We start from the raw sequence: 11,393 nt of genomic DNA, 5'->3' as shown, positions 1-11,393 counted from the left end.
CATACACCACAGTGGAGAGGGAGGTAGTGCTGCCGGGGTGAACTGTTGTGGGATTGACGACTGTTGCGTCGTTATCACCTTTGCAAATGCAGAATGTGGTCTCTGCAGTGGCAGAGGCGCAAGGTGATGCTGTGGAATCCTTGAGATATGACGTATGTGCATTCGCAAGCAGTCTAGGAGAATATAAGTAGAGATCGGGTGGTCTTTGGCGAGTGCAATGCTACCCAGTGTTGATGCGCTCCGAGGTAGACCTAGGCATGTGCGAAGGGCCTGACCCTGCACTGACTGGAGGGCACGCATGTTAGTTTTGCACGTGTTTGAGAGTACAGGTGTACTGTACCGCAAGCATCCGACAAATAGAGCTCTGTACAACTCCAGCATTGACTGGACCGACGAGCCCCAAGATTTTCCACCTAGAAATCGCAGTAAATGAGCGATAGATGTTAGCTTTTTTTTCAGTAGAGTGCAATGCGGGCTCCATGATAAATTGCGGTCGATCAGGATCCCTAGGAAACGATGAGTTTTGCTGTAAGAAATGACTTGACCGTCGATGCGTACCGGATATGGAGTCATACATTTACGTGTAAATGCCACTAGCGCGCACTTTTCTGGTGAAACGCTGAGACCTTGCTTCTGGAGATAGGAAGAAGTGATCGATGCTGCCCGCTGAAGTCTTGCACGCACCTGGGGACGCGTCACAGAGGAGGCCCAAATGCAGATGTCATCGGCGTACATACACATCTGGACGGTGTTGGGGAGATTCTCAGGGAGGGCGATGAGAGTCAGATTAAACAATGTAGGGCTAAGGACACCGCCCTGGGGCACGCCACGGTAGGTGTAATGCTCAGGCGTCGGGCCATCTTCACATTGGATAAAAAATGATCTTTTGGACAGATAGCTCTCTATCCACGCAAACATCCGACCACCGATGCCCACAGTTTCCAGCGCATCAAGGATGGCCTCATGGGTCACGTTGTCGTAGGCACCTTTTACATCCAGAAAGAGTGCCGCTGACAAACGTTTCAAGCGCTTCTGTTGTTGAACCGTGGATACGAGATCAACGACGTTGTCAATAGAAGAGCGACCCCGCCTGAAGCCGGCCATAGCGTCGGGGTATATTTTGTAGTGTTCGAGGTACCACTCAAGGCGCGACAAAATCATTTTCTCCATGACCTTTCCTACGCAACTGGCCAAAGCTATTGGCCTATACGACGAGAGCTCGAGTGGAGATTTCCCTGGTTTTAGTAGGGGTATCAATCGACTCGATTTCCATTCTTGAGGAACAGCACCGTCGAGCCAAGAGTCGTTGTAACGTTTGAGGAGCTCTTCTCGCGCGTCGTGGCCAAGGTGGGACAGCGCAGCATATGTGATTCCATCTGGCCCTGGTGAGGACGAACGCCGACATCCTGCAAGAGCAGCGTCGAGTTCCTCGCGAGAAAAAAGGACATCCATGGCTGAGACCCGTGAGGCAGGAGGAACACGCCGGGAACTCGAAGCAGTTGGTACACCAGCAATTTTCCTGCAGTAGTCCGTTGCTACCTCAGACTGCTGTCGATCTTGATAGACAGCCAACGCATAGAAGGGTTGTCTTTGCTGCGGAAGCGTACGGAGGCCCCGCACAGTACGCCATATAAGGGACATGGGCTTGCGGGGATCCAAGTGCTGACAAAAGGACCTCCAGCGCTGGTTCGCCAGCTGATCCATTCTTCGTTTGATTTTTTTCTGCGTACGTCTAGCCTCCCGTAGATCATTTAAGCACTTGGTTCGTCTGTATCGCTTTTCTGCTCGCCGCCGAAGAGCACGCAGGCGTTCTAGTTCAATATCAAAATCACTGCGTATTCTTGAGGACGTGATGTGACTTCTCGCAACGTTCATAGCATTAGCTATAGTGTGCTCCAGCCTGCCAGTGAGGGCATCTTTGCTCGTCTCCTCCATATGTTTTCGAAATACTGCCCAGTCAATTCGCGCGAGTTGGGTTGGGGAGGACGCACCAAGGCCGCTTATTTTGAGGTAGGTAGGAATGTGGTCACTTCCATGGGTCTCCACATCACAAAACCAGCGAACACTCCGGTGCAACGACCTAGAAACTAATGTCAGGTCCAGGCAGCTGCTGTAGTTACAGCCGCGCAGGTATGTCGGACTGCCGTCATTCATAACATACAGATCATTGTCGGATGCAAATAACGCCAGATGTCTTCCTTTGGCGTTAATTCTGGTGCTTCCCCATAGCAAATGGTGGGCGTTAAAATCGCCAGTAATGATCCAAGGAGCACGGGTTTCTTCCATGATGGCTTTCAGCCTTTCGCAGTCTAATTGAGAGGGGGGTGACACATAAGCTGCAATCAGTGTGAATTCTAGCGTTTTTGTCTTGATTAAGAAACACGCGTATTGATTGTCATTGTGAGGTGGAACTGGGCAGCAAACATACGTCATGTCAGTGCGGAGGTATACCAAGACTTGGCTGCGTTCCCCGCATGTAGGGGCGAAGAAAGATTCGTACCCGGAGAGCCTGATTGCTTGTGATAATTTGGGCTCGCAGATTACCAATATCGGGAAGTAGTTAGTGAATACGTAAGGACGAAAACTTGACATTCGCGACCTCAGACCTCTTGCGTTCCATTGGAAGATTGTGGCGCCTCTGACTTCCTCACGAAAAGAGCGAAGGTGGCCAGCCATTGTGGATTAAAGTCCCTGAAGTGCTGAACCCAGGGAGTCCAGCACTAGTAAAACGCTTCGAGCAGTTGGGGATTGCAGAGCCTGTAGGAGGGGCCGAATTGCGTTGACCACGGTCTTTAAAATCACGAGGGTTTGGCGGTCTTGCTCCGGGAGCCCGTCTGCAGCGGCCGACGTGCTCGGCGATGGGAGCTTACGTGGAGGGGCCTCAGGAGGACATAATGGCGGAAGCGCAGGCCAAGGATCGGAACCTGATGACATCTGGCCACCCTTGTCCACAGAGGTCGGACGGAGCACACTGGGGCGAGGTGGAACAGGAGGTGGAGGAGGGTGAGCAGGAGGCGCCAACAGCGCGTCGTTGCGGCTGTCATTCGCAGCAGCCTGTCTGGATTTCCTCTTGCGTCGGGCACGTCTCTTGCGAACGATCGCGGCGGCTTCGCGGTGCGTCGAGCTGTCTCGGACCATTTGTCTTAGGACAGCACGCTCTTCTTTTAGCCGCGGGCAGTCTCTAGATGAGGCGTCATGGGGACCGTTGCAGTTTGAACACCTGAGAATTTGTGCTGTGCATGTCTCAGAATCATGAGGCTCGGCACACCGGGAACACACACTCGCGTTGGCGCAGACTCCGCTAACATGGCCCAGTTTCATACAATTCGTGCATTGTAGGGGCTTTGGTATGAATGGCCGAACTGCGTGACGAAAAAGGCCTACCTTCACATGTGACGGAAGGCTGTCGCCTTTGAAGACAATCTTGACACAGCGAGATTTCCCAAGACGTGAAACTCGGAGAATCACGGTGCCTTCGTTTCCTGGCTTCACAAGTATGGGCAGATCTTCTTGCGTGATCGTCTCATCGACGTCATAGATGACGCCAGAAGAAACGTCCTCGCCGAGCGGGATAACTGTACGGACCGACATGCCTCCGAGTTCAGTGATGGCCCGCAGTGATTCGAGTGCTGGCGCATGATGGACGTCAACAGCAACAACGTTTTTGCGCGAGTTCACGCGAACGTCTTTAATTTCGTTCGGCACAAGGGCCTCAAGTTGCATTGAGACAGCTTGCCTGTTAAGCCGCCTCATGTTGTGGGATCGATGCGCAGGCAGGATGAGAATAAGAATAGGGTGGAGCGCACATGGCACGCTCTCTCGAATTATGAATGTCACTTTACCAATATCCCCTAAGAGGAAATTATATAACACTTTTATCTTGCCGGTATTAAACTATGGGGCAGAAACGTGGAGGCTAAAGAAAAGGGTTCAGCTTGGGCAACGCAGCGAGCTATGGAAAGGAAAGTGATACGTGTATCTTTAAGAGAGCGGAAGCGGGCAGAATGGGTGAGAGCAAACGCTGGTTAGTGAAATATTAGTCAAAATCGACAGGAAGGAATGGGCTCGAGCAAGGCGTGTAATGCGCAAGAAGATAATCGCTGGTCCTTAAGGGTAGTGGAGTGCATTCCAAGAGAAGGCAGGCGTAGCAGGGGGCGGCAGAAAGTTAGGTGGGCGGATGAGATTAAGAAGTTGGACGTGATTAAGAAGTTGGCGGGATTAAGAAGTGCCCACATTTGGAAACAGACAGGGTTAATTGGAGAGACATGGGAGAGGCTTCTGCCCTGCAGCGGGCGTAGTCAGGCTGATAATGATGATAATGTGCCGAACATACCCAGGCGTATATTACCGAGTCATATCCCACAGGTGCACTCGGGCAGACGAAGCCAAGGATGCAATGATAGGACATGACGTCATTTCAGCCGGCTTGTGCACTATCTAGAGATTGTGAAGTGACTTTGGAGAAGTCCGATTTGTTTTCGTTCGGAGCGGAATTCCCTTGTGTGATTGGGTTCATGGATATGTGCTAACATGGGTGGTGTGTACTGACGTCACGTCTTCATAGGCGCGGCATCTTTAATTTATTGCACGCACTGAGCACATGATGAGCCGAGAGATAAAAGTTTCCATGTGGGCAGCTTGACAAACTCCTACCCCCGTGTATATGGGTGAGGGCAGGCACGGTACAAGGGGTACGTAAAACAAAGAACTACATAATTTGTGAAAACAGCTGCCAAAAAATATAATCATTTGATATTGAGAAACATGGCACGCTTCTATAAATATAGCAATATACAAATTTTACAGAGCAAAGATGTGGCTACGTATTTTCCTGACCTGTTGCAAAATATTTACGAATGGTACAAAGCACTTATATACATGCGTATAGAACGAAATATACAAGCATAGGAATACGTATCCAGTAATACAAACCAATTGCATAACATGTTAAGGTTTCTAATATATTCATGCATGGTACTATTTTTAGGAAGGTTATATAGCAGTCTTAAAATTGTGGTCGATAGCATTTGCATTCCATAATTTCTTCCTGACAAAGGAACCTAGCTCCCAGTGCTCCTTGGGCCGGGTATGATATGGATGATAGTTTTTACACATTTTAGTGAAATGTGATTGGAAGTAATTTTTTATCTCTTATTAGGGCTTTACACAGAGAGAAATAGTAATAGTATTTAATGTTTACAATGCTGAGTTGTTTAAGCAGTGTAGCTGTTGAACAAAGCGAAGGGGATTTTGAGATAATTGTTAGTCTTGTTTTTAAAGCATTACTTCATGTACTGTTTCCCCACAGCAGAAAACAGTAGAGCACAGAAGACGTAAAAAGTGTGTTAAAGCAAGAGTTGTATGTCAATGGAGGTACATCGTGGTGGCGATAAAGCAAACCTGTCATGCGAGGTAGTTTGGCTGTTGCAGTAAAACTGTAAATCCCACAGCATATAATCTGAGAATATAATACCTAATGACTTGATGTTATTTACAGTATTAATGGGCTTTCCATTTAGAACGACAGAGTGGCCTTCATCCAAGTGCTTGTCTTTTGCTAAAAAAAACTGCAGGTTTTGTTTGCTTGGTGTTAATACGTATCCGATACAAAATGACCCGTCAGTCAGTTGTTACAAAACTTGATTGGCATGGCTACACAGAGCTTCACTGTCAAAACCTACAAAATCTTGGCGATCACTGCAGCGACTGCATCGGATAAAATGCGAAAGCATTAGCGCCTGCCCCAACGTTGATGTCTCCTAGTCGCCGCCTTTCTACACCTACGTAGCCACTCCATCAAGATCGGACCGCCACACTTTGATATCCGATGCTACCACTCGACTCTGTGTACTTTTTTGTTGATTTGCCTTGACTGGTTGTAGGCGTGACGTCATCAGACGTATAGATGATTTCACATTCCTCTGACATCACATGTTCTCACTGATTTGCCCCATTAATCAAGCCAATTATTGCCCTCAGTAGCATCATTAAGTAGTATCACCAAGTAATGCAGTTAACTACTGGCGTTAATTATGATCGTTAAATAGTCATTAATCGTGTTCATTAATTAATGACTAATGTTAATGATCGATGACTAATAGCTGGCACGATAGTGTTTAAACACTGACTCAATATACACCACACCAGTCTTCATATCATGACTGATGACGTTACCAGATGATGTCCCATCCGGCGACATATTTTGAGGACACAACATAGCCTAGAAATGCTTTCGCATTAATAAACAAGCCGCTGCGCTACGGGCGGGCGGCTAGCATACACGCGAACGCCCTAGCTAACATTCGGTTTGGTTTATTGGGGTTTAACGTCCCAAAGCGACTCAGGCTATGAGGGACGCCGCAGTGAAGGGCTCCGGAGACCACCTGGGGTTCTTAAACGTGCACTGACATCGCACAGTACACGGGCGTCTAGAATTTAGCCTCCATCGAAATTCAGCCGCCGTGGCTGGGATCGAGCCCGCGTCTGTCAAGCCAGCAGCCGAGCATCGTAACCACTCAGCCACCAAGGCGGGCCCCTAGCTGACATTCAAGCAAGTTAAAACAACGAAGGATGGAAGAGAAAGTAGGTTGCTGACTACTAGCAGCGTTAGTTCTGGGGCTTTGAAAACAAAATAAAAAAGACAAAATGATGCGCGAACCACGGAATCTCTTATATACCTCTATTTTTCCGAAATACGTGATCTGAAGCCGCTGCAGTAGAAAGGGATACTATAGAAGGTAGCGAGGGAGCGAAACGGAGCTTTGGAAGAGGCAGTTTACTAAACATACCAAAATCGTATGCGGGTGGGTTTACGTAAAATCGAACAAGCGGCGGCTAGTCAACCTCTCAAATTCATTTGAAATTTTTATATATTGTCGCCTAAGCACTGCAAAGACGCGATCCGGAATTGGTTTTTGGCCCCAAAAATTTTCTCGAACCACTCGAAATTATTGAACGGAGACGTGGAGTTCGCGCTTAAGCGCTCTGCTCTTTTGGCTAACTTTGCCTATGAATTACATGAAATATATTTAAGTTAGGCATCTGAAAAGTGTTTCAGTAGATATATGGGTGTTGTTATTTGTGTTCCGTTATTTTTGTCTCTCTGCAAGTTATCAATGTTTTCATAAAATGTCTCAAAATCCGCCCAAAGAACGCTTTATTAAATATTTTTCGGATCGTTATATCAAAAACGGCTTGCAGCAGAGTTTAATTACGCGTTGTCTTCTATGCAAACAGACCTACCAAAGTTCTGAAGTTATTTTCGACAGAGATATGATCGCGGTAACTTCAAGAAAACACCGAAAAATAAAAATTTCTTACGACATTTTAAAACAACACCTTTCAATAAATTTATTTTTTTATTTTTCCACATGTCTGCCTTTGTATCAAGTTTTGGAATCATTAAAACATGTTGCATAATTTTGTTTGTGTAGTAGTTACTACCCTTCTAATGAGTCCCTTGCGCAACACTGAGCACACCATGCAGGTCTGAACAGCCTTTGTCATTTGAGAATAGCGTACGGGGTTTCAATTTTGATAGAGTGTTGTATGGAGTCCTTTATGTCTCGATGTGTCAGATTAGCTGCGAGGGCCAGTGTAGGGAAGGGCGCGGGATTATTTTTCACCGCCTGGGATTCCTTGATGCGCTACGGCATCGCACAGCGCACGGACGTTCTTGGTTTTGGCATTTCGCCTCCAGCAAAACGCAGTCAGGATTCTATGTCCAGCTAAGTATACACACAGAGTTTAAAGTTAAATAAGCAAGCAGCATACTTCCAATAATTCTTAGCGAAATGAAGAAATTGAAAATCATGAGGACTCGTTTCATTAAAAATAATTTGTTTCTGGGCTGCTATCGTTTATTAGACTGATTCGACAACGCACAATGTCTTCAATCTTGTACATTTAGTTTCTTCCGTGCAGACCCGGCTGTGCTTGCCACGAACACTTCAGAAGATGCTTCTGTTGGCGACTTGGATAGCTGCCACGCATGCCACGATTTAATGAAATGGAAGGCGCGCACAGTCATCCATTCTTCCTTTTTTAACTTGCGGAAGGCAACAACGTTTACTTCCAGATGTGAGAGATGCAGACCTTTCAGTTGCTTCGATGAAAAAGGATGGATAGCTGGGCGAGTTTGTAATAATACATCGTGGGAGGGAACAGCGCGAACAAGACGACAGACGAAGCAAGAGGAAAAGCAAGCTCATCTTTGTGTCGTTTTGCTTCGTCTGTCGTCTTGTTCGCGCTGTTCCCTCCCACGATGTCTTCGATGAAACACATACAAATTCTCCGGCTGCCCGAATTGCGCTTTCAGGCTTTGCTCTCAGGTTATTAAGCAGTGCTTGGTGCTTGGCGAGTCCTCCAACACCGTCGCATGCGTTCTTCCCGTGTCCGGTTGCGGAGAATATCCGTTGGCTATTGAGAGAATCGCTCCTTCCAAACCAAAAAAACTGCTACCTATTTCTTAAATGACTGGCGGCTCCATCACTGACATATGTCACCTTGGAGTACACTGGCAGGTTGTCGTCCACACATTCTCTCACTTTCTTTAGAGCCAAGCAGGCTTCAGCGGAGTCCATTCTCTCACTTTCCAAGCAGGCAGGCAGAGCCAAGCAGGCGTGAGCGGAGTCGTGGCTCTAATTGTCACGAACAGTCGCCAAAATGTTCGTAGATTTTCTAGTTGTGAACACACATGTGAATACTGACTCTTGCTTCTTTTGTCAGTGATGTGCCTGAACCTCATCAGGAAGCACGACAGCCCAGTTTTCGGCAAAATCGAAGTGCAATACAATGCTCCCACGCTGTGTGCATTGCTTTTCACCGTAGATCGCTTTGCCTTCAGTCTTCCCAATGTGTTTGTGCACGATCTATCTTGCCACTAGCACCCGAAGACGATTAAGAAAAGTGTCACATCCATAGATTTTTTTCACAAGGTTGCTTGACTCCCATGTCGCTAAAATATTTCTTAGTCTTCTGGGATATGAAGTTCCTCCAATTTCAGGGACCTGCCTTTTAGACCCTGACTGCATTCCCCTAAAAGGAACTTCGTTGATGACGGACTGCAAATGAATGTTGTGTGAATGTCATCAGCATCTATTCAGTGCCCATTCCCATTCTCAAGAGCGGAGAGGCAGAGTTTATAGTTGGCGCAAATGACACGCATACATCCTGCGGGGGATAACATTTTACCTATCTGGTTGTCAAGGTGTAAAATTTTTATAGGCCAATTCCAGAATCAGGATGCCTCTCTAATTTATATTGACATAAAATGCTTTGTTAAGAATGTTTTTTCTGTATCTATCATAACCGAGAGGACACCTTTTTTGTTACGACTTTCTCTGGAGCATTCCAATTCATCCTTCGTGTAGTACTCACGCGCCGCAGATATGCTCGCAGGGATCACCTTATGTCTTAGTGAGGGAATGCTCCCTTTTCCATACACCATGATGATCTTTCAATTTCCCGGACTTGTTGATAAGTTATATCGATGCTTCGGGAATAAACTTCCTAATCTCACTTTTTTGCCAGTGTTGATGGCAGGAGAGTTACAAGTTGACACCGTTCCCGAGGAGTCGTATACGCTGCATAGGCTTGTCTATAGCTTTCGGTCCAATGCGCGTGCCAGGAGCACCTTTCTTAGGAAAAACTTCCTGATGCATCGCCTTGGGTGTAGGCCTGGCGTATCTTGCAGCGAACGTTTTCGGTTACCGCCTGCTGCACGTCACTACATATTGTCACGTTGTAGTGACGGCAGTACAGCGGTCAGGAAGACACCAACCAGTTTTGGAAACGAAGCTCTTTATTTGGGCTGACTTGCGCCCGCAAAAGAACTGAATCACTCGGCGGCGGCGTAAGCAACAAACGTGCTCGTCGGTCGTCGAACTACGAATGTCCGCCGCTAGCGGCATCGCTCAATTTAAAACCGGCAAGGAAACTTCCAGATAACAGGACCAGATCATCTACAGTAATCTGGAAAAACCTAGATGCAGTCTTTCATGGCTGCGATCAATCGAGATTTGTCTGGTCGCTGCTCGCGCCACGAACAAAAGTGATAACAATCCTTTCCTGCAGCATTGAGCGTGAACGAACAAACCCTACAATGATACATGGCATTTCCCCCCTTCCAAAGAAGCATCGTCTCGATGCTTTAAAATGAAAATAAACACAGAGAATGAAAAGCTCGAGTCCTTTAGCGTTCATAATATGGCTTCAGGCGTACAACATGTACGACTTCCGGGCGTGTGCGGCGTCGCTGAGATGCTGTCGTGCCGTCGGGGATGACTTCATAGTCGAGGCCACCGATGCGACGGAGAACCCTGTACGCGCAAAAGTAGCGTCGCAGCAACTTTTCGCTCAATCCACAGCGGCAAACTGGCGTCCATATCACAACCCGACCACCTGGCTTGTAATGCGTGTCTCGTCGGCACAGATTATAGCGTCGGGCGTCGGTGTGCTGCTGGTCTTGAATGCGAAGCCGCACAAGTCTTCGGGCTTCCTCGGCGTGATGAAGGTAGGCGGAGATGTCGAGGTTGTCTTCGTCGCAAACGTGCGGGAGCATTGCGTCGAGTGTTGTCGTTGGCTTCCTGCCGCATACCAGCTGGAATGGGGTAAACCTGGTTGTCTCCTGGGCGCCAGTATTATAGGCGAAGATCACGTAGGGCAGAATAGAGTCCCACATCTTATGCTCGGCGTCGATGTACATGGAGAGCATGTCTGCGATGCTCTCGTTCAGACGCTCTGTGAGTCCGTTGGTTTGCGGATGATAGGCAGTTGTCCTCCGATGCCTTGTCTGGCTGTACTTTAAAATGGCTTGCGTCAGCTCCGCTGTAAATGCCGTTCCTCTGTCTGTGATGAGCACTTCGGGGGCGCCGTGTCGCAGGAGAATTTGTTCGACAAAAAAAAATTCGGAACTTCTGTTGCGGTACCACTAGGCAACGCTTTTGCTTCGGCGTAGCGGGTCATGTAGTCGGTGGCCACGATGATCCACTTGTTACCTGTCCCGGCCGCGGCGGCTAGAATTTCTTTGGAGGAGAAATTCTAGAGGCCCGTGTACTGTGCGATGTCAGTGCACGTTAAAGAACCCCAGGTGTTCGAAATTTCCGGAGCCTTCACTACGGCGTCTCTCATAGCCTTAGTCGCTTTGGGACGTTAAACCCCATAACCCTAACCCAAACCCTTGTTACCTGATGATGAAGTCGGGAAGGGGCGGAGGAGGTCCATTCCTATTTGCTGAAAGGGCTTAGTTGGCGGTGGTATGGGGTTCAGGAGTCCGGCTGGTCTAGTCAGAGGCGTTTTGCGTCGCTGACACTCACGGCACGTTTTCACGTAATGGGAAACGTCGGTAGCTAGCCCCGGCCAATAGTACTTTTCCTGGATTCGGTGCAATGTGC

At 47.9% G+C, this 11,393-nt stretch overlaps 1 pseudogene; it reads right to left on the bottom strand.

Annotated features, from left to right (window-relative positions):
* Positions 1 to 5,694: 5,694 nt before the first annotated feature.
* On the bottom strand, positions 5,695 to 10,714 carry LOC149327535 (uncharacterized; annotated as a pseudogene).
* Between the last annotated feature and the right edge of the window lie 679 nt (positions 10,715 to 11,393).

Source organism: Amblyomma mixtum, chromosome 10 (assembly GCF_055824585.1).
Source record: "Amblyomma mixtum isolate Tamu chromosome 10, ASM5582458v1, whole genome shotgun sequence".
Classification (NCBI taxonomy): Eukaryota; Metazoa; Arthropoda; class Arachnida; order Ixodida; family Ixodidae; genus Amblyomma; species Amblyomma mixtum.
The sequence above is the reverse complement of the archived record's forward strand: the minus strand, read 5'-3'. Positions and strand labels throughout refer to the sequence as shown.